The sequence below is a fragment of the Pongo pygmaeus genome, chromosome 5, assembly GCF_028885625.2.
Source record: "Pongo pygmaeus isolate AG05252 chromosome 5, NHGRI_mPonPyg2-v2.0_pri, whole genome shotgun sequence".
NCBI classification, from domain to species: Eukaryota; Metazoa; Chordata; class Mammalia; order Primates; family Hominidae; genus Pongo; species Pongo pygmaeus.
The window spans coordinates 87,422,857-87,446,524 of record NC_072378.2 but is presented as its reverse complement, the minus strand read 5'-3'; the positions used below and the strand labels follow the sequence as shown (position 1 = coordinate 87,446,524).

General features: G+C 39.3%; 1 long non-coding RNA gene across 1 annotated transcript in view; it reads right to left on the bottom strand.

Moving 5' to 3' along the window:
- Positions 1–1,389: 1,389 nt before the first annotated feature.
- The window catches only part of LOC129038855 (uncharacterized), a 97,484-nt gene continuing 75,205 nt past the window's right edge, over positions 1,390–23,668 (bottom strand). Inside the window, exon 3 of the long non-coding RNA XR_008503245.2 lies at positions 1,390–1,499. This is a non-coding gene — a long non-coding RNA (uncharacterized LOC129038855). The remainder of the gene's footprint in view (positions 1,500–23,668) is intronic.

The window sequence follows — 23,668 nt, the reverse complement described above, 5'->3', positions numbered from 1 at the left end:
GCCTGCTTTCACGTAACATCTTAATGATATTGTTTGGCAGGTAGCTAAGAGTAAGGCTAAGACACAAAGGGAAGCAGAGGGAGTAGTGAGCCTTAGGAGGTGAAAGAACACCAGAGAGGTGCAGGTGGGAAATGTAGACGAGATCAAAGGCTTCACATGGCTCAGAGCTCTACTGAAGGCTTCAATGATGGAATGCATGCCAGATATGTCAATCCTTCATCTCCACTCCTCAATGAAAAGCCATAAGAGTACATGGCCCCACTAAATGCAACATGACTGACAGCAAAGTGTAGACAACCTCTTTTTCAACATGCCCAATATCTAACAATGCCTTGTGCAGAGTTAATGTTTGTTGAATTGAACTGAAATGAGTTGGAGAGATGAAAAGTTGGAAAAGGAAAAATGTCTTCTCATGGACAATTGTTACCCAACATCCTTTCTCCCTTCCCAATGCCCCTCCAGTTTCATTTTGGATAATTACCTCTTTCCATCATGTGTGGTGTTAGAGGGATGATAATTCCTGGAGTGTAGTAAACCATAGAATCAGATTTTCCTTCTTCCCATCTCAACACATCCAGGGACAAAAAGTGTCATTTTGACACTATAAACCAATGATGCAAAGTCAGAAGGAATGATTAGACATCATCCATGGCCACAGTTTTCCTGGCCCCAGCCAGACTCAACCTGTGTGAAGCAGATGCTATGCTTCCTGCTTCCTGACCTTCCAGAGGTGCCCTGTTTCTACCTATTTGCAAGCCCAACTGTCCATCCTCCTGCTGATTCTGTGTCCTCCCAGTAATTCCATTTTATTACCTAGAATTGGTTTCTGTTGCTTGCAACTGAGGAATCCTAATCCCTTCATGCCCTTTAAAGGCCATGGCATTGATGAGGTGAGAGGTAACAAGAGTCATGGTGTCACTTCCATAAGAGGCATTTCAGGGGCAAAAATGGGGTGACTGAAGAAATTATTTCCTGGCAGGAAAGGAAGAGCAGTCAAAGTTGACCCTAAAGTTTTATATTTCAAATGTGTTTCTACCACACAGGGTTTTTGGTCATTCGAACTTTCACCCAGGTGAGCTAAGAAAACTGGTTGCACATTTCTCATAAATGGATCAACAGCGCAGGCTATTTTAAGACCTAACGTGTGAGGATGAGTAATTTTCACATGCTTTTCACTTCACTGAGAGAACAACCAACATGGCTTGTCGAGCAGTTGGTCTCACTGCTCAACCTCACGCACGTGCCGCCGGGGCCGGTGATTCAGTCCCCCCAAAACACTGCTTCCTTCTGAATTGGAGAGCCCAGGTTATGAGTCAGCCCTGCTCAGAGCCAAGACACTTCGATTCAGTGTTATTTTTTGCCTTACCACACAAGGTTCAAAATGTCCAATCTCTTTTCTTTAATGCCAATGCCCCAATAGTTAGGAATCACAGTCCAGAGCTGCTTTATTAAAAATGTTCATTTGCAGAAATCATTGATCCTGAAATCATTGCACTCTTCTGAAATAAAAAATAAATAGAAAGAAAGAAAAATCAATCAAGGAAATAGCAAAATGGTAAGCGGTACAATATGACATGTTAATGCTAAATGCCAGCTTCATGGTTCAACGCCCAATTTATTATGTTGAAAGCACTAGGCAGAAGACAGGCATCAAATGAAATGAGGACTGAATAAATGTGCTACTGCATAAAAACTATGAATTTCCATGCTGTTTGTCATTGAATAAAAGCTATAATCATTTGATAGATATACATTTTGTCAGTGCTACTTCAAACTGATACTTCATCAAATTGCTACAACCCTTTCAGGTGTGAGAATCACAGAGCTTCTTTGACGGAAATCGTGACTTAATGCATGAAAGCTGAAAGACCAGCAAAAATTACAGAGCAACAGCCCATTACTAAAGGGTCACAGTATGAGAGACACATAATGCATTTCACTTGGAAGGGATTTCTGAGTTCACCCCTAAGTCCAATCCCTCCACCCAGAGCTGAAGCCTGCCAGTTATAACACACTCCAGATAACATGCAATGGTATCATATCACATACTAATGCTATGGTAATTCTCCTAGTATTTCAAAGACTGGGAATCTGAACCAAGAACAGGAATAGATTAGTTGTTTATTCAGCTTATGCCTGCATCCTCTCATTGCCCTCTTTAGAATGGAAATGTGTCATCATAGTTCAGTTTCCTGAGGTCGCAAAGATAAGACAATATCTACTTTGATTTCAAACAGAATCATTTATAGATAAAAGAAGGCTCCTCTCTCAAATACAACAGCTTTTCAAATAGCCTCTCACCACAGTTAGTAATAATTTATGCTTGGTGAACAGGAAAATGTGCTGAATTTATTCATTTTACTGTGTGCTGCCTGTCAAAAGGGCAAGCTGATAAAGAAAGAAGTAGGGGTGGGCAATTTATTGGTATTTGCAAATCTGATATAAAAGGTTTTTGTAATTCCTCCTGATTTCAAAAGAAGAAGAAAATTAACGCTGAAAGTGGCAAAACAGAAAATTCCTGTTATTGTCAAAGCCATCGTATCTGACATTTTACCACGTGGATAATTCTAGAGGCGGGTTTTCCTTTTGTCCTCCAAAAATAAATTTTTGCTCCATTTTTGAACCCTAATCAAAAAATTATGCCACAAGAGACACTCTACTTAAGAACCTAGAGTCTAGCCCAGCTTCAAGGGCATAGCCCCACTGTGTCGCATTTTTCTAGACACCTCTAACAGCTGGACAGCTGTTCGTTCCCCTCCTCTTCCAACCCAGTCATTTGCTTTAACCAGGACATGTTTATTTTCAATCTTAATTATTTCTGAATTGAAACTTTATTTTCTTACATGATTTCAGGATGTTTTAGAGTGTTTTGGGTTTTGAAAATTCACTTTGAAATGGGATATGGTTTTTACGTCCTCTTCTTATGCTGTCTTTCCTCAGGAGTTGTTGAAACTCCTTACATTTAAATTCCTTAGGGGGCACTTGTAGTTTTGTGCCTCATGTAGCAGACAGGGTATCAGGTACAGCTGGCAGCTTGGGGAATTAACTTGACTTGAAGCTCAGATAACCAGAAGTCTTAACTCATTTTTTCCACCATAGCAGATAATAAAGTCTTTATCATAAATTAAAAGTATAGCATGAAGATTGGGGCATTTTGAAGACAAAAAAGTTGTTTGAAGTTCAGAATTTAGCAAATTCATTTTATAGACTTCACGTATGGGTTGTTTTTTTTTTAATAGCACATCACAAAATTCTAGCTGAAAGCCATGAGACGATATAGCTTAACGATACTAAGGTTCATTTATAAAAATTATAATTTAATCATAAAAATACATTTTAGATACAAAAGCTTCTTTCTGAGCTCACATCTCCCATTTATGTCTGAAAGAGCACAGGCAATGCCACCCACTGAGCATTCTTGGTGGTAACTGGTTCTAAACGTCAAATTTCAAAATAATCACACTCAGACACACCACAACCACATCCTGGATCATCAGAAGCCAAGAAAATTCAGTGATGAAAGTTTTTCTTAATCCCACAGGCATCTATGGTGTGGGGAAGAGGACTGTGTTGCTATAGCTACTGATCCCCCCGTTTTTGGCTTCTTTGACCTTTCCTCCCCTTGGGGGAGGAAATACTGCAGTAGCCTGTGGAGGCTGTGGGGAGAGCAGATCCACCTTCGAGTTCAAGAGAAAGACATTCTCCAGGAAGCCCTCCTCTCCTCACATTTGGCGACAGTTACAAAGCATAATTGTCTCCTCTTTAAGTGGCTGTTGAGAAGCCCAGAGGCAGTGTGGGATGCTGAATGAAGTAACAGTTTCCAAAGTACCATCTGATCAAGCCTTCCCATATTCTCCTGAGATTCCTTTCACTACTGCTCAAAGACTTAGGGGTCTGGAGTCTTTTGTTTTTGTGTGTTTGGTTATTTACTATTAGATGGTAACATAGGGATGGGGCCTGGCTATATTTCCACTCCTTGTTCTTGCTCCTGCATAAGTCATGGAAATCCTCACCTTAAAAATTTATTTTGACCATAACCTTGACTTCATTGTGAGGGATTTAGAAAAAGGCATGGCCTATCCAAGTAAAGGGCAGGTACTCAGCTTACCCACCAGCTACAACTTGTCACAAACTGACACGTAACCTGGCTCTCTATCCATCCCCATTGGTTTTTACACTCACTGAGGAAGCATCATGGTGTACCAGAAAGTCTAGGCTTTGAATCAAACACATTTGGATGTCAATTCCAGCTCCTGGATCCAAACATATTTGGATTTAAGTTCCTTGAGTAAATTACCCCCATCTTCAAATCTGTTTCCTCAATTAGAAAAGGCTGTTAGGAAGAGGCAATGCAAAATGAGCACTTAGTGTGCTGTGCCAGGCACATACTAAGCATGTAAAGGATGTTAGCTATTATTATTGTAATTTACTTCATAGGGATGCTGTGCGGAATTAAATGAGATGACATCTGTGGAAGGCCAGGCCCATTTGGAAGAGCTCAAAAAACACTAGCTCCTTTCCTCTTAAGAACAATTAAGTTCTTTGCAAATCTGCTTATGTTTCAGGTGAAGACCTTGGATTTGAATCCAAGGTGCTTCCCTGCAGCCACCTAATGATACACACCTCTCCCTGTGCCTGCAGCCCCATAGGGAGAGCATCCTAAACACCTTTATGACATCTTTCCCCCTCCCCACCTTAAGTCCAGTTCTGTTGGGTCTTCTTCACCTCACTGTCTGGCCCTCTCTTCGAATACTGAAATGTTTTCCCAATGTCTTCCCTCCTTCTGATCTCTAGGTTGGATCATAAACCTTGCCCTTAGTCCACCCACTCCTGTTTCCTCCTCTATTGCTCTGTTCTCTCCCGTCCATCCCTGAGGTACTCATTACCCAAGCACCATTTACAATGACAAAGCAAACGCACTGCGTTTAGATTGATTTTTGTCTTAGTCAAACTGGGGTACATTTGTAATACAGAAAAGGATTGGTGTGTTTCATCACAAGGAATTAAAGCTATTATCTCACAAATCTGATCGATGTGAGCAGCCAAAACAAATATGTTGAGTAATTTCTTCCCTTACTAACTAGTCGTTTTGCTTGAATCTTCCAGTTAATAGTTATGCCTGGCAAATTCTCAAATGGTATATATTATATTCATCCCAGCACTTGCATTCTGTTTTGGATATGATTTTGAAAGAAGACATCTTAGAGAGTAAATTCTTGAGGAAAGGACATAAATAGATAAATACCAGATATAAATAGATAAACATGAATAAAAATGCATATTTCAGAAACATTGTAAAAAATAGCAATAATAATAATAATATAAGGCTGTAATTTTTCAAACATCCTCAGACCACAAAGGTAATGCACAGGGAAAATAGGCGTATTTGTTTTCCTCTTGCCTTATGGCTGAAAGAGCAAAGCATGCATGATTTTTATGACCTGGCTAGTGATGTGTCCCTTCAGGGAGCTATTAACTCTATCCTTGTAGATGGTGCCTGATCCCCTTCAAAATTAGAAATTGCTTAAAACCAGGAAAAAAAAAGCATTTCATTCCTAAATAGGCCATTAGTGATATTGGATAGTTTGTTATGCTGTAATGCAATATTGAAATTCCTAGAGGCAATGGATTTTCAGTAGTGGCTAAAAAGACCAAACTAAACCGAGTATTTGAGGAATGAGTGAAAAGAATCTTGGGTAGCTAACTATTTTATAGGTTGTGTGTCAGCAAGTGACCTTTTGAAAATAAAATTATTAACTCTCCCCAGAGAACTAAATGCAAATTGAGCCCAGCTGGATTGTGTGGTAGGTATGAAAACATATCTATTTTGATGCAGGGAAGCAGGGGGTGGACATATATGTCACAAAATGTCAGAATAATGACCATCACCCTCAACAGAAAGTAAGTGGACTAAAAATAGCAACATACAGTTTTGGTTCTTAAAAATTATCAGCAAAGATGCAAAGGGTAATGACAGCAGATGTGTACAGCAGGGTTTTAACCTGAGTATGTGCCTGGACATGCTGTGATGCCTCACTGCACAGCTAATACAACCTTTGACAACATTTTCCCAGGAATGCAGAAGTCCAAGAATAATGCACGTAAACTAAATAGCATCATTTCGTAGCATAAGTTAAAGGGAAGCTAATTTACTGGCTGCATGTTACAATACATAAAATGAATTTCATTGTCTCCATGCCTATACCTATCATCAAGCTTAATGTAAATACCCCTCTGAAGGACTATAGCTATCAGATGTGACATTAGAGTGATTCACAAACAGCTCTAATTACATAAGTACAAAACTATATTGTACTTACAGGCTTGCAAATACTAACTAATCTCTCATCATTTGTATCCGAAAACCTTGGTAAATTCCCTTTTCCTGAACATAGTATCTAAATTTTAAATGTGTAGGAAAAGTCACTGTTCTACTAAGTGTATCTTTCAATAGATACTTAATTTCCTTTCTGAAGTTACTGTAATTATTTCAGGAACTGAGCCTTTTTGTCCCAGAATTTTTGTTCTCATCAGGATAGACAAGCTCTCCAAGGACATGCTGATATTTCTCCTGGCTAAACTCTGGGGACATTATCAATGCATGATACAGTAAGTTAATATTTCACCAAAGGTTAAAAAAAAAATAGAAGAATACAATTTGAGGAGGGGGGATTGTTAAGAATCATATTCAGGTTAAAATATTACATTCATAGGAACTTTAAAATTTTTAAATCAATATAGATGATTTCAACACAGTATATAAATCAAAGCACTCTTATTTATTCCCTGGCCTGATTGATAGGGTTTTTCCATTAAAATTGCCCATTTCATCCCAAATATGGATAATATATAATTTAAAGTTGAAATCAGGTCCCTTGAGTTTCTTGAGGTTGGATAAATGTCTCCAAACACCAACAAACAGGCCTTAAAGTAAAGCAGTAATCTATAAACCATCCTGATGACTTGTCAATGGGAGGAGGAAGACAGGATGAGACTGTAAACTCAGCAACCTCTTCCTGACCTTAACCCTCCCCCAACCTCTGAAAAGTAATGAGGACTGTTCCTTGGGCCTTTGTTTGAGGAAGCTGAGAATAAGAATTGTGAGCTCCTGTATTCCCACAGAGACTTAAAGTATCCACAACCCCTTCAGTTCAAAATTGCTTTATATTTGGCGACCTGAGGTTCAAGTAGATAAGTTTTGCTACATTCAAGAATGCAGAAACAATTCACCCTGTCACTGCACTGAGCAAGACAACCAACCAGGGCTGGTGTGGCCCAGGAAAGGTCTAGGGAGACAGGGAACCGAGGATGTATTTCAAGGGGGCAGGTGGATTGGGGAACAGGAACTGTTTGAATAATTTCCAGAGACTCTGAGATTTTAGCTGCCACCAAAATGAGAAAAAAAGCACCAGATGTAGAGTTAGTAAGTTTCTAGTCAGTTTCTAGTCAGCTCTGCCATTAATTTATTTTGTGGTCTTGGACAAGTTTCTTAATTTCTCTGGGACTCAGTTTTCCCATCTAAAGACTGGCTGAAACAATGCTAAGTTACTGTCATCTCTCAAAAGTCTGCAGTTTCACAACTATTACTCATTCCTCAGAGATATAAGAAAACTGATGTTAACTATAATCATACAAGTGGAGGAAGAAAGAAAACAAATTGAGTTTTCTCAGCCTTGCTAATAACACTGCAGCGCAGCACTCGAATGGTCACTGAGAGGCGATGGAACGAATCAAGATCCTTAGACTAATTACATGTGGAAGACCTCCGTGCGTCACCATGGAAACCAAAGGGAAGGTGGCCCCGGTAAAGGTCAAAGACTTGAAAAGTAGACATGGCATTATGAAAGATTCCTACACCTCAACCAGATTCATCCCCATGGCAGTGAGACCCTAATTATTTTCTAAAACAGTGTCTCCAAGTAGGGTGCGTGCTTCGGAATCACCTGGTCAGTTACTCATACAGATTCCTTGAACTCACCCAGTCACCCAGGCCCACAAAATCAGAATTTCTGGGAAAAGGACTAGGAAATCTGCATTTCCGAGAAATTCCCCTAGTGTTTGTACAATAGCACTTGAGAACTACTGGTCTAACAAATGGAGAGGAAGAAGTTGGAAGAAAAATAATGAAATGCCCAGCATGTAGGCTCACAGAATACCTCTGGAAGTGGAGGAGTCACTGATAACAGTGGTTGCCTTCAAGGAGGTCTGAGGTACATAGAAGAAAAACTTGCTTTCACTGTAAATGTGTTAATGTTGTTAACATTTTTACAATGAGCAAGAATTACATAAATATTTCCAATCCTAAAAAAGATTTTAAGTGCAAATTAAATGTGGGTACAATTTCTCAGATTTGAAAAAAAATGGGCACTCTTTTTAAAGTTAAAGGATAAAGCGATAACAACAGTTTAAAATTTTCTCCTTTTTTTTTTTTAAATCAAATAACCCAACTTGGAAAGTTTAAGCAAAATGCAGTCTTAGTTTTGGATTTTATCAAATGAAAGCTGGCAAAGAAGAGTGTCAGGAAGGATACTTAACAAAGATATCTCCCCTCAATTCAGCTAATTTCTGGTTTATATCCTAGAATTAGTGCCTTGTTACTCACTGTACTATTTTTTGTTTCCTGGATGATTAGTAGTTCTTGCTAAGCAGAGACCATAATGTATGTCCCTTCCTGTTTCTCAAAGTCCCTTTCATGGTACACAGTATTTGGTACTTGCTCAGTAAAATTCTTACGGAATGTTTTCTTTTCTGTAACATGTAACACTTCCCTTTTGCAAGAAAACCTTGAAATTTAATCAAATTAAACATATTTTTAACTCCAAGGTAGGCTATAAGCTGTGATTTCCAACAATTGTAAAAGAGGATGATGCCTGAAGAGACCAAGGAGAAAGAGATCAAGATCAGAGGCCCAACTGAAACCACCTTTGCAAAAATTATAACTGAGACAATTACGACAGTGAAAGAGATCTGACCTAACCGACTCCCTCTTGCTTTTAACCTCCAAACTGTCCTTGTTTATTCCTAGCCTCCCGAGTAGCTGGGATTACAGGCACACACCACCACGCCCGGCTAATTTTTGTATTTTTAGTAGAGACAGGGTTTCACCATGTTGGCCAGGCTGATCTTGAACTCCTGACCTCGTGATCCGCCCGCCTCGGCCTCCCAAAGTGCTGGGATTATAGACGTGAGCCACTGCACCCAGCCATATCTTTGAAACAAAGATAACAGCCCTTTCTGAAGTAAACCCCCTTCTAGCCAGGGAACTAGACTGCCTTTGCAGGACTAACAAATTAGCCACAAGATTAGAAATTATACTTTAAGAGTCAAGCAGCTGAAGGCTGCAAGATTATGAACCACCCCAAATTGCTTCTGGGGATAACATTACTATTGTAAAACCTAAGATCAGTGCTTGAGATATTTTGCAAACTCTGTACTTGATGGATCAGCTGCTACCACCCAGATCAATAAACTGGCTCATCTGGTTTTGTGGCCCCCATCCTGCAACTGACTCAGCACTGGAGGACAGCTTCGACTCCCTGTGATTTCATTTCCCACCTGACCAATCAGCACTCCCCACTTTCAGACCCCCTTCCCACCAAATTATCCTTAAAAACCTCAACCCCCAAGTTTTAGGGGAGACTGATTTGAATAATAATAAAACTCCAGCCTCCCATACAGCCAGTTCTGTGTGAATTAAACTCTCTCTATTGCAATTCACCTGTCTAAAGAAATCGGCTCTGTCTGGGCAGTGGGCAAGAAGAACCTGTTGGGCGGTTACACCAGGACCATTTTCACATATGCTCAGGGGTAAGGCAGTTTGCTTAAGAAAACTCCAGGACCAAGAGGCCTACGGCTGAGAGCTATCAGTGGAGGAGACACAGAGGCCTTCTGCCAAGCCAGTTGTTTTATATGAAGCACCACGAGCTTACCTGGAATTCACTGGAAACTGTCCCACCTCACCATCTGAGCCAAAGAGAACCAAAGACACAGCATGTGCTATGCCCTCTGTGGGAAGGAGTGGGATAAGCTATGCCTGGTGTGAGAGTGAGAACTGCACCATCAGGTCCACAGCCAGGGCTCCCCACACTCTGCTGTTAAGTACCTGTTGGAGAGGTCAGCTTGCCCTGGTCCTGCCTAAGACAGACAGAGACAGCTGGGAATGACATGGAAGGAGGTAGGGAGATACTGGGTAGAAGAGGGCAGTTACCCAGCAAAGGCTCCACCCTCAAGCCTGGAAACCCACAGCCTTAAATGGGAACAGGCATTCCTGTTTTTGTGACCCAATGTTGCCTTTTGGCCCACTATGCCCCCGCTATCTTGTACCCATATAAACCCCAAACCTCAAGCTCTACAAGCAGGAGAACAGACAGTGGCAGCGTGGTGTGGCAGAGAAGGAGAGAAGAGGAACATCTGAACATCAAGAGGAGTTTGGCTGGGGACAGTCAGAGAGGAGATAGGCCATGGAGTGGCCAAACTCCAGGGGAAGATCATCTTCCCACTGCATCCCCTTTCCAGCTTCACATCCATCCCACTGAGGGCCACCTCCATCCAGCAATAAAACCCCCCGCATTTACCATCCTTCAATTTGTCACTGTGACCTGATTCTTCCTGGACACCAGAAGAAAACTCGGGTACTGAGCGGGCACTGAGCTGGTTAACACTTAAGCCTTCTGTAGATGGCACAGCTAAAAGAGTACTGTAACATGCCCACTGGGGCTTTGGGAGTCACAGGCACCCACCCCTAGACACTACCATGGGGCCGGAGCCCAAAAGCACTCGCCCTGGCTCCTGCACCTGCCCATCTGCGTGCTCCCCCTCCCATAAAGGGTTTGAGCACATGGCAGCCGAACAGATGAGCCACACCCTGTTAGGAAAGCTAGGTAACTCTCCTGTTTCAGGAGCATGCTATGGGTGCCTACCAATTACCTAATGGGAAGCAAACGTTGCTTCAGTTAGTTCAACAGCACTGAGATGAGTGGTGTACAGTGAGCAGCACAAAACCATTTGACACAAGATAGGCATCTAGGCCATTGCATGACGAATGATGCAAGAAAAGTGGCAAAGCAACCTTAGTGGCTAACCAAACCCAAAATTCAGAATCCCTCTTTTATGGTACAGAGTTGTGAGTTGTCTCTGGCAGCTGGGAAGCAGCTGCCCAATCAAGGACTACTTTCCTAACCCTCTTGCATCTAGAGACAATATAATATGAACAGAAATGATGTGTGTCATTTCCAGTCAAAGGCTTTTAAGCAATTCTTGTACCATCACTCCCTCTTTCCCATCCACCGGTTGGATGCAGAAGATGCCAACCCCTAGCTGTTGACAGAGCCACAGGATGGGGGAAGCCTGAGCCAGAATCATTTCATGAAAGAGACACCAAACAACAAGGAACCTCTGCTTTGGACTGCTACCTTAGCAATAAATAAACTTCTGTTGCATTTGAGATGGTATACATTGTGGGATATACTAATATTTGTAACAACAGCTACCACTACTCTAACTCACGTATTTGGCTATGCCAGAGGTAAGTGCTGTATTTCCTGGGACTCAGGAACTGTGTCTAAATAAGGCCCAGTCCAAGGTCTAATTGGCAGAAGGCTAGAGCCACCCTACTCTGACTAGGTGTTTGCAATGGAAAGAAGACTCTTGTATAAATTTTGTTTGGCTTGAATGAAAAGTATTCCTTCTTGGATGTTCATCTCTCCAGGACACACTAAAGATAATGCCCAGAGGAGATATATGTTCTCTCCATTTCTTTCTCCATCATATGCCTCTTAGAGAGGGTTTCCAAAGCCTGGAACACTACCTGATTGCAAAATGGTTTAAGACCTGATGAATTTCCTTTTGCAAAAAGCATCTTTATAAAAGAATAAGTCCGGAGAATCCAGCCACAACCCAGAGCAGAGCCTACAGATTCCCCTGAGAATGCTGAGTGACTTGTGTTTTCATGCAATAAAAACAACTCTTGAGGATCTTAATAGCAAATTATAATTTATCAGCATACAAACACACGTCCATGTGCACACACACTCATGAAAATATTTGCCCTTTGAATCCCAGACTTGGGTTATATCTATAAGAGACACAGTGGCTCACGTCTGTAATCCCAGCACTTTGGGAGGCCAAGTTAGGTGAATCACCTGAGGTCAGGAGTTCAAGACCAGCCTGGCCAGCATGGTGAAACCCTGTCTCTTCTAATAATACAAAAATTAGCCAGGCATGGTGGCAGGCACCTGTAATCCCAGCTACTTGAGAGGCTCAGGCAGGGGAATTGCTTGAACTCAGGAGGTGGAGGTTGCAGTGAGCCGAGATCACGCCACTACACTCCAGCCTGGGCAACAGAGCGAGACTCCATCCCCCCACCCAAAAAAAAAAGAGACAAAGTCTCACATTTGGGGCATTCATGTGGTTCAAAAACAAATAAGACATGGTCCCCAATCATCAGGAACCCATAGAATATAACTCTTAGTGTTAACAAAAGAGAAGGATGAAGAATGTGCTATAGGAGCAAGAGAGAGGGAAGGGGTAATTCCACATGGGGCACCCGGGAAGTTTTCTGGGGTGGGGAGTATACAATGAATGCCATGTGTGTAGAAGGAGTACCCAGAACAGCAGGCAGAGGTTAAATAGCTCCAGCACAGGCCCTGGGACAGGAGAGGACAGAAAACTTACACTGGAACCTCTTGCTTGCAAAAGCATTTAGTGCTATAATCTCAAGGCAAGGGAGTAGTACACTCTTAGTAACAAAGCTTCTTAACTTTTTCCTTCCAAAAAGATAAAAATGCAATTTTTAAGCAGTAAACCTGCCACTAAGCACTGTCTGGAATAATGGGTAGATGAAGGGAAGAGCACATTCTGAGGAAGTAGAGAATCAGGATATAGGTGAGCCCAATCCACAATTTGCCAAGATTATATGATGCTCAAGTTACCAATGAAAGCTAAGAAAATACTGAGTGAGGAGACAGAAATGACGGCTGGGCCGAGTGTGGTGACTCATGCCTGTAATCCCAGCGCTATGGGAGGCTGAGGCAGGAGGATTGCTTGAGGCCGGGAATTTAAGACCAGGCTGGGCAACATAGCAAGATCCTGTCTCTAAAAAAAATTTAAACATTTAACAATGAAGGCTGGAAAATTCAAATAGCTTTTGGACAAATGACCTATGAAACACGGTTGGGCCATATCTCGTAGGTGCCAGACACCCAGTAGGCATTCAATAAATGTTTGTTGAATGAATGGCCCCTACATACACATACACTTTGCCATGATAACCTGTGTCAGAAATACTCTTCAAAATGCATCAGTTGCCCTAATGCAGTGACTCATCCTCTATCCTTCCCACCCACGTGCTATCAGAGCCAAGAAACTTCCTAGGGCTAAGCTAGAAAATATGTACAGATATCAAAAAATTAGTATTTAAAAGACTATGCAAGCCAGGAGTCCCATGCATACCAAGCAATGCTCTCCATTCAAGCTCCAGCTCTGTCTGTCTTGCTTTCTCAGTCCCAGAAAGGAGTGGGAAGGCACAGCGATCTAGATAGCTATACACCTTTTCATGAGGACAATTTTAAAGTGCCTAACATAGTGAGAACTATAAAATCAGTCTCCAAGTGTACATCTTTAAAGGTCTATATGCATAAATTAGTTTTCCATAGCGCTGCAGAGCTCTAATTATTTTTTAATTTATACAAATACATGCAATTAAAGTGCAATTACAATGCAATTAAAATGCCAGTATAATTTAAATGCAGAAAGAAGAAAATTTATAAATCTACTCATGAATCCCCTTCTTTTTTGAGTTCAATCAATGCCACTTATGATTTACAAATTGTGAAAAATCTTATTTCAGCTCATAAGGCCACCCCATCAATCCATGTACCTTAGGATGTGAAGTCTCATCTAGACCCACAATGTGTATCTTTATCTTGAATATTGGACCAGAATTGGCCAAAACAGAGTTGCTTGACAAAGAGGTAGCCAAAAGAAGGAGGGTAATTTAGAGTCCCTGCCTTACACAGAAGCAAAGAATGTATGCAAAATTCAGGTCTTGTGTGCAAAATTCAGGCCTTCTTAAATGTTGGCAGGATACATTTACATATTTTCCTAACAGGAGCTACAGCCCTCTTTACCCTAATTTCTCTGTAGATGAAGATACTCAGTAAATAGAGACTTATCTGAGCTGCCAGCAGTATATCACAGGCTTTTGAAAACTGAAGATGATTTCTGCTAAAGGGCCTCCCCTTTTTTTTCAGCTTTTTATAGATAAAAGCTTTCATTGGGAAGTGGCAAGGGAAGACAAGCAGCACGCAGTCCAGTAATATGCTAGAAACTCAAACCTAAAAGGCTGGCTCACATTAAATTATGTTTCATACACCAAACATTGAGCACTTCCAGGCTCTTGGTATAAAAAATAGCCTGAAGCTCTAGTCTTCTGGGAGGACGTGGTTTGGAGAACAGAGTAGATATATAAAATGTTCATTGCTATACAATGGGATAAAAGCTACAGTGGTCACGTGCATTTCGGGGTGCGAAAGGAAATGGCCAATAATAAAGAGCTCTTCAGGAAGGACAACATGTCTGAGTTGGGTGCAGATTGAACAATGGTTTTCATCCCCTAAGGGGCTTGTGATGGTTAATACTGAATGTCAACTTGATTGGATTGAAGGATACAAAGTATTGACCCTGGGTGTGTCTGTGAGGGTGCTGCCAAAGGAGATTAACATTGGAGTCAGTGGGCTGGGAAAGGCCCACCCACCCTTAATCTGGTGGGCACCATCTAATCAGCTGCCAGCAAATATAAAGCATGCAGAAAAACGTGAAAAGGTGAGACTGGCCTAGCCTCCCAGCTTACATCTTTCTCCCATGCTGGATGCTTCCTGCCGTCAAACATCGAGCCCCAAGTTCTTCAGTTTTGAGACTCAGACTGTCTCTCCTTGCTCCTCCAGCTTGCAGACAGCCTATTGTGGGACCTTGTGATCATTTAAGTTAATACTTAATAAACCCCCATATACACATATATATGTATATATATATAACATAACCCCCATATATATATTGTAATAAACCCCATATTATATATATATATATATCTCTTATTAGTTCTATCCCTCTAGGAAACCCTGACAAATACGGGACTTTCACTGTTATCTCTGACTGGGGCACAACTGGCATTTAGTAGGTAGAGGTCAAGGCAGCTAACCATCATCACCCAGGGTCAGTGCCCCACACAAAGAGTTGTCCTGTTTTCCACACGAATTTTAAATGTCAAGTGTCATGCCAGGCATTTAGGAGGTAAGAAATCTGTTTATAATTATCTGAGCCTAGAGGCTAATTTGGTTTTACATATAAACCACAAAGAATATGTTATGTTTTCATATGTTTTTGGCACAATTCTAATACCGAGGAATATTTTTGAATTTTCCAGGAATGCAACTACTTTGTAAAATAAGGGAAAATTGCATTTTGTTTTGTTCAGAACATTACATTATTTCATAAATATAACTGTATATTTACGCTCCAATTTTTCAATATAGGGCAAAAAAATTTTTTTCCTCAGTATGTGTCTTCTGATAGGAGTCATACAATGTATTTCTTACATAAATATCAAAATATGTCTACAATTTCCAGTTTCAGCTTCTTGAAACTAGAGTGGGGCCAGAAAGACAATCTCGAATTAATATGAACCCCAAATCCCAAGTTTGTCCTCCGATTTTTTAGAATGGTCTCTTTGTGCACATTGATGAGAGTTTCTTTAGGATACAAATGGCTATTCATTGCACAGTTCCAAGGTTTGTGCAATGCAGTGACCCAAGTAAGTATGTACAAGTGGAATTGCTGGATCATAGGGTCTGCACAAGTCTAAATAGTTCTTCAAAGTAGCCATGCTTTTTATGGTCCCACCAGCAATGTTCCCACAACCTCACTAACACTTGGAGTTATTCAACTTTTTAAATTTGATAATCTTTGTAGTATTGCTGTTTTAACTTAAATTTCTCAGGTAATTAGCAAGGTTGGACATTTCTTACTTGTTTATCAGTCAGTCAGGTTTCACTTGCTGTGAATGATGTGTTTATACTTTTCCTTCATGTTTCTCATAGTTATTTTCTGTCTTTTACTTATTGAGTTATAAGAGTTCTTAATGTTTATGTGTATTGCAAATACATTCTCCTAGACAGTATGTTGACTTCTCTCTCTCTCTCTTTTTTTTTAAAAACATTTTGATGTAACCAATTTTAACTATCTTTTCTTTTTTGGCTTGTATTTTTTGTGTCTTAGTCAATAAACTCTTTTCTACACCAAAATTATGAAGCTCCCTTTCTACATGTTTTTCTTGATGTGTTTAATATTTGCTTCTCTCATTTTGATCTTTAATCCATGTGTGTGTGCATGCATGTGTGTGCAGAAGTGTGTGTGCATTTTGTGGTATATAAAATTTTTTTTCACGTGGACATTCAGTTGTCTCAGCACCATTGTTTCAAAATTAATATTTTCTTACTTATTTGTAATGCTGCTGGTGTCAATGATCAAACTCTCATATGTACTTGATTCTGTTTCTAGGTCTAATGGTCTAATTTGTCTATGAGTACATCAATACCACTCCTTCCATTACTAGAGCTTTATAATAAATATTGCTAGCAGATAAGATCACTCCCCCTACTTCTTCTTCTTCTTCAAAATTATCTTGACTGTCTTTGTCCATTTGCCCTCTGTGTAACTTTCTGAGTCAGATTATCAAGTTCCCTGAAAAATCCTGCTTAAATTTTGACTTTATTCATATTGAATACAAATATTAATTAGATAATAATTTATGATACCAAATCTATTCATCCAGAAACATATGGTTTTCCATCCATTTGTGTCCCTTTTCTGTCTTTTAATGAAATTTATTATTTTCTTCCTAAAAGTTTTACACACAACTTTTGTTGGATTTATTCTTAGGTAACTTAGAATGTTTCCTGCTATTATAAATAATATATTTTTGAAATTATATTTTCTAATTATTCTCTGCTGGGATAAAGGGACCACTTTGGATGTTTTGATACTGTTGACAAAGCAAGCAGTATTGCTTGCCTTGTTGATAAATTCTAATGGTTTGTCAAGTCTTGTATTTTCTGTATAGACACTCATAATTTGCTAATGATGACACATAAAATCAATCTTTTTTTCTCTCATTGCACTAAGACTTCTAATGCAATGCTTAATACGAGCAAGAATAGAAAATGTTTTTGTCTTGTTCTTACCCAGAATTCTTCTGATAGGTATAATATTCACTATATATTTTTGTTAAATACTTTATCAGATTAAAGAGTTTTATTCTATTCAAAAATTTGCTAAGAGACTTTACCAATTCAATTCAATTTGATTCAATTTGATTTGTTGTATATACCCAACATCATAAAAAGAGGGGTAAGCTCCCCAACTATTTTTTGAGATTAATAAAATTTTGATAGCAAAATTAGAGGAGTATGTGAATAAAATAATATAGATTATTCTCACTTTTGAATAGAGTGTAAAATATATAACAATGATCAAATATGATTATCTCATAGGAATATTTAATATATAAAAATTACTACAATATTAAGGGAGAACAATCATTTAGTGCCTTGATATTTGCAAAAAACTTCCTTTTTTTTCCCCTTCCTAATTTCTGTCAAATTAGTTACTTGTTTTACTCTTTGTATTGGTTTGGAAACTATACCATCTGTTGCTATTTTTAATGATTACATTTAAATTCCTTAACGTACATTGGACTTAACAAATTATAAAATTAATCAATATTTCTTAATTTTCCCAAACATAGCAAGCAACTTGGAATTTATTTTTTTATTTTTAATTTTTAAAATTAATTAATTAATTTTTTGAGATGGAGTCTAGCTCTGTTGCCCATGCTGGAGTGCAGTGGTGGGATCTCAGCTCACTGCAGCCTCCACCTCCCGGATTCAAGAGATTCCCCTGCCTCAGCCTCCTAAATAGTTGGGACTACAGGCATGCACAATCATGCCCAGCTAATTTTTGTATTTTTAGTAGAGATGGGGTTTCACCATGTTGGCTGGGCTGGTCCCAGATTCAAGTGATCCTCCCACCTCAGCCTCCCAGTGCTGGGATTATAGGTGTGAGCCAGCGCGCCCAGCTATTTTTTTTTTTTTTTTTTTTTTTTTAGACAGGATCTCACTCTCTCACCCAGGCTGGAGTGCAGTGGCACAATCACGGCTCACCACAGCCTCGACCTCCCAGGCTCATGTGATCCTCCCACTTCAGCTTCCTGAGTAGCTGGGACTACAGGCGCATGCCACCATGCCTGACTAATTTTTGTATTTTTTGTAGAGATGGAGTTTTGCCAGGTTGCCCAGGCTGGTCTCGAACTCCTGGGCTCAAGTGATTTGCCTGCCTCAGCCTCCCAAAGTGCTAGGATTACAGGCATGGGCCACTGCACCTGGCCTAACTTGAAACAGTTTAACTCTCATATCTTCTGCAGTCTTACATGTTTTTGTCCAGTATTCAAATTCTATCTTGCTTTTAAACTGCCTCCACATTTTATCAACACCATTATTGTTTTATACTGTCTAAGTTTGTTTACATTTATTCATATTTTAGTAATTTATTGGGTCACCAATTTTTTTTATTTCCCGCTTCTTCCTTTGAGTTGAATTTCCCTCTTGCTGAAGTATAATTCTTTGTAAGTTCCCGTGGGGAAGCTCTGTGAATGGTAGACTAACCCCATCTCGTTTTTCTAAAAATGTCTGTGTCCTCACCCTTGAATGATAATTTAGCCTTGTAATTCTAGATCACAAATATTTTCTTTCATTATTTCCTGTATCATTCTACTGGCTTCAGGCTTCAGTTGTTTATATTGAAAAGTCTGCCATTCATTTGATGGTCTATTCCTTCTGTAAGCTGACTTTTCTCTTTAGTTGCTTATAAAATCTCCTTGTTTTCTTTGTTGTTTAGTTTCATTATAACGTGTCTGCCTGTGGATTTATTTCTATATTATTTATTGTCTTGTATTCATTGTGCTTCCAATTCATGTTCTTCATATAAGAAACAGGATAAATTGATGTAAATTTTGGAAAATCCTCAGTCATTATATCTTTAAGGATTGCCTCTTCATTAGTCTCCCTTTTTTCTCTTCTGGAACTCTTATTAGATCTATCTTAGACCTTCTAATTTTATCTTCAATATTTCTAAATTTCTCATTTATGTTTTTATTTGAAATTTCTTGCCTCAGCACCATAGCTAACTTACATAATTTACATTTAACTTCTTGGCCAGTGTCCTTTGAGAATGGCAAGTAAATATGTGACACTTCATTCAGTGCTATAAACTTACAGTTAACTTTTAAAAGAAATTCTGTGTATGTTCTAAGGAAATGCTTGAACATTGCATTGTACCAGAATCCCTGAAGTCTCCATGTAAAACAGCTGGGGTTCTTTCTCAAAAACTTCTCCAAACAACAATACTATAACAGAATGAGATTTAGCACTTGGAGCTCCAATCATTTTTCAAATTGCAGAGCTAGTTTGGACATAGCACAGGTCAAACTCTCCACTGTCATTACCTCATTGTAGGCAAACCAATAGTCTTGGGTCTCTACTATGTCTTTATCAATTAAAGTATTAGCATCACAGTGATACTAGCCATGGTACAACCTTTGTGATCATGAATCTCTTCAGTTTTTCCAATGCTACTGCACTCCATGAGAGGGAAGGTATTTCTCTCTTCCACAGCTAGCACACACCCTGTGATGTGTGGCTCCTAGCAGCTATGGAACTAAGATTTCAAACCTCAATAGCATATTATATTTTGAATAATCTTTACACTGCTGTTGTAGTCAGTCATACCATATAAAGCACATAAAAATGGCAAAAGAAAGCAGAAGTTGCCTCTTAGGGGTTTGATATCTGACACAGCTATAGATAACCCAGGAACTCAACCATTGGCTTTGTTTTTGTTTTTTTAACAATGATTATAGTGGCCATTTCTACTTGATTCATTTGCAAATGTCTGATCTTTTCATTGTATCTTACTTTTTATTATTTTATTTTATTTATTTTTTTTTTTGAGATGGAGTCTCACTCTTTTACCCAAGCTGGAGTGCAGTGGTGCCATCTCAGCTCACTGCAACCTCCACCTCCAGGGTTCAAGCCATTCTCCCTGCCTCAGCCTCCCGAGTAGCTGGGATTACAGGTGTGCACCACCACACCCAGCTAATTTTTGTATTTTTTAGTGGAGATGGGTTTTCGCCATGTTGGCCAGGCTGGTCTTGAACTCCTAACCTCAGGTGATCCACCTGCCTTGGCCTCCCAAAGTGCTGGGATTACAGGCGTGAGCCACTGCACCTGGCCATTTTAATGCTTTTTTATAGCACTTGTTATTGTTTTAAATGTATATAGTTATTTTATTATTTCCATCGTAGCTTTCTATTACCTGAAAGTTTGGGAAATTAATTCTATTTATTGTGCTAGGTGGCTCTCAATTGTGATATGTTGTTTCCTCATTTGTATTGTAATCGTGGATTGTGAGCTCATCTTTAGCAAGTTTTATTCTGTTGAAATCCTCTGCTGCGGGGGTGAAGATATGGTCCTCCAAAGTGATTTTACATTTGCTTCTGTACAGTATCCTAGGGACATCATCAGCTCACAATTTTTGTTGAACTTCCTGGCTTAAGGGTGCCAGACTATGTGGATATTGTAATTTCAAACCTTGGGTTTCAGGTTCTCAGAAATTTTTATTTTCTTTTTTCTTCACCCACAGACGGATAAGCTTTTGCGTCATCTCCTGCGTGAGTGTGTGGACTGTTTTTTAGTCCACCTTTACACAGAAGGTGCTGTCTTTCAAAATCCAGGCATCATACAAGGGTTTTATTTCAAACCCACTGCGTATATAGGACCAGTCCTCCTTTCTTCTCCCTTGCAAGCATTAAAGCTCTCCTGCCCCAGTCTCCAGGGAAGGCTTGGCATCAGCTCAGATTCATACTTCTTTGATTTGTAGTTTCCTCTTTATCCCCAGGAACTGGAGGTTTCCATTTTCTCCTGAACAGTTATACATTTCTAAAAATTTTTATTGTATTTCATCTGGTATATATAAAAGCTATAAGAAGGAGAATTTTCTGATTGTTTTGTAAGTTTGCTGGAACCAGAAATTCTCAGTTTTATCTCATATAATAGTCTCTTTTTGCACAAATATTTTAGTGCTTTATATTTCCTTTAATTAAATTATGGAATTATAATAGGTTTAACAAAAATAAACAGATTTGGAAACACACGCACACTCACACCCCTCATTCTTTTAAGCATATAACTCCAACTGGTGTAAGCAGAAGTTTAGGGCATACTGGAGAGTGTCCTGCTAGCTGAGTATATTTTGCAGGCTGTAGACATCCATTAGAAAGTTTTACAGAAAGAATGGGGAATCTCTGAAATCCAATAAGGGAGTTAAATGGAGATCGAGGAAGAGTGTCTCTTACAGCTTTTAGAAACTAGAGTGTAGGAATGGATGAGAAATGATTCCAGAGAAATATGTTGGATCCATGCTCTGAAAGTGTGTAAGTCATTCTGAGAAATTTGGCCTTAATCCCTAGGACATGATGGGAGAGAGCATATCAAAGTATCTAGACCTGTCAGTTTTGAATGAGAAAACATACGAAACCTTCTGTGTAAAGTTTTACACAAATGTAAGACGTTTTTCCTATTATTGCAACATCTATAAAAGCTCCCCTTAAAAACTAGATGTCAGTGAAGCAGTCTAAATGTTCTCTAGTGCTTATATGAATGTAAGTTCTTAAGCTGCCTCAAGGTCTTTGCAGATGCTCTTGCCTAAAACACTCAGCCCACTCCCTCGGCTGTGGCACCTCAGTGACCATCTCCACCATCCAGCAGACCTCAATTATGTCCTCTCCAAAGAGGCCTCAGCTGTGGTGATAGTGGGGAAGGGAGTATCTTTCAAATTGTTTGTTCCCTATGTACTCTACTCTACCTCAACCCTAGCAAGAGTGGCTGTTTCCTATATTGTTTTCTTTTTAATTCTTTTTAACTGTTCGTAGTGATGGCCCATCAGTAGTTAATAATCCTTTATATTAAACTTTCTATGTTCTAATTACTGTGTTGATTCTGTCTCCAACTTGGACCCTGACTGATACACACACTGAAATTTGAGGACCATGACCCTAGATCACAAAATTATCCAAGAGTTTCCAGTTATTTTCACCAAAAGTAAACGAATGACTCCAATGGCTATAAATACCTGTTCCTCAAAGGTTGAGAATCATAAATACCAGAAACTTCTAGGCTCAAGTAACTATTTCCTCAAAGAAATTTTGACATACAGGCAAATGTTGTGCACTTTTAGGGCAATATATGTAATCTGTACTTGTATGCTAGTGTTTTTCTGATTGTAAAGCCTATAAAATATTTAGTTAATTTAATTGAAGAAAAAAAAAATCCCAGGTCACCATGATTCAAAGCAAAATTAATCATCTGTGGAACTAAGAGATGATATTAATAATTATAGTTCAAAGTTGTTTGAAATGTGTTATAATTATTCAGTTATGGAATTCTATTTTAGCCATGGAATGAGTACAAAGGTCAGGAAAAGAAAAAATATTTTTAATGGGGCTTTGTAAGGAAATATCCTTTTTTAAAAGAAGCAGGAGATCTCACACATAACCTATTGCACCCCATTGTAGTAAGATAAACATTGCTCACAGCAAAAGTTCTGATCTTAATTTACTTATTGAATTAAAATAAAAACACCTATTCAATCAAAGTGTCCTGTCAGTGCTGCAGTTTCTACTGCTTCAGTGAGTACCTTTCTTATAAAAGATCAGTAGAAGGTCCAGAAGAGAAAGTGGTAATCGCACATCAAATTATAGGTCACAAAACTCCCAAATGTCAGCTTCTATTTCGAAGCTAACTTTAGCTATACAAACCTAAATTTTCATGAGGCCTCAATTCCTTTCTCCCAAAAATGAATAGATTGTAAAAATCATTCTCGATCCAGAATTTTGAAAGATTTTTATATTCTTTAAGGCACTTTTTTTTTTTTTTTTTTTTTTTTTTTTGAGATGGGGCCTCATTCTGTCACCCAGTCTGGAGTGCAGTGGTGCGATCTCGGCTCATTGCAACCTCCATGTCCCAGGCCCAAGCAGTTCTCTCCAGCCTTCTGAGTAGCTGGGACTACTGGCACATGCCATCATGTCCGGCTAAATTTCTATATTTTTGGTAAAGATGGGGGTTTCACTATGTTGCCCAGGCTGGTTTCGACCTCCTGATCTCAAACAATTCACCCATCTTAGCCCCCCAAAGTGCTGGGATTACAGGTGTGAGCCACCGCGTCTGGCCATTTTAAGGCACATTCTTAACAACAGATTCACCAAAACACAAAAATCACAAAGGTATTCCCATCTTTTAAGAAATTTTCTTGACAACACTGACATTTATGTGAATGTCTTTAGGTTTGACATTATTCTGTGTGAGAAAAATGACTTTTAAAAGGGAAGGTTTTCTTCTGGTGGCAACACAGCAACTTATTCAGTATCAGAACGAAACTACAAACTCTTCCAGTCTTCCTGGTATGTAAATCTAGAGTAAGTTGTGGAAAGCACAAACTGTAAGATTCTAATGCTTGCTTCCAGTTTCTTTAGAATTATAGTCACCTTGATTCTTTGTCAATA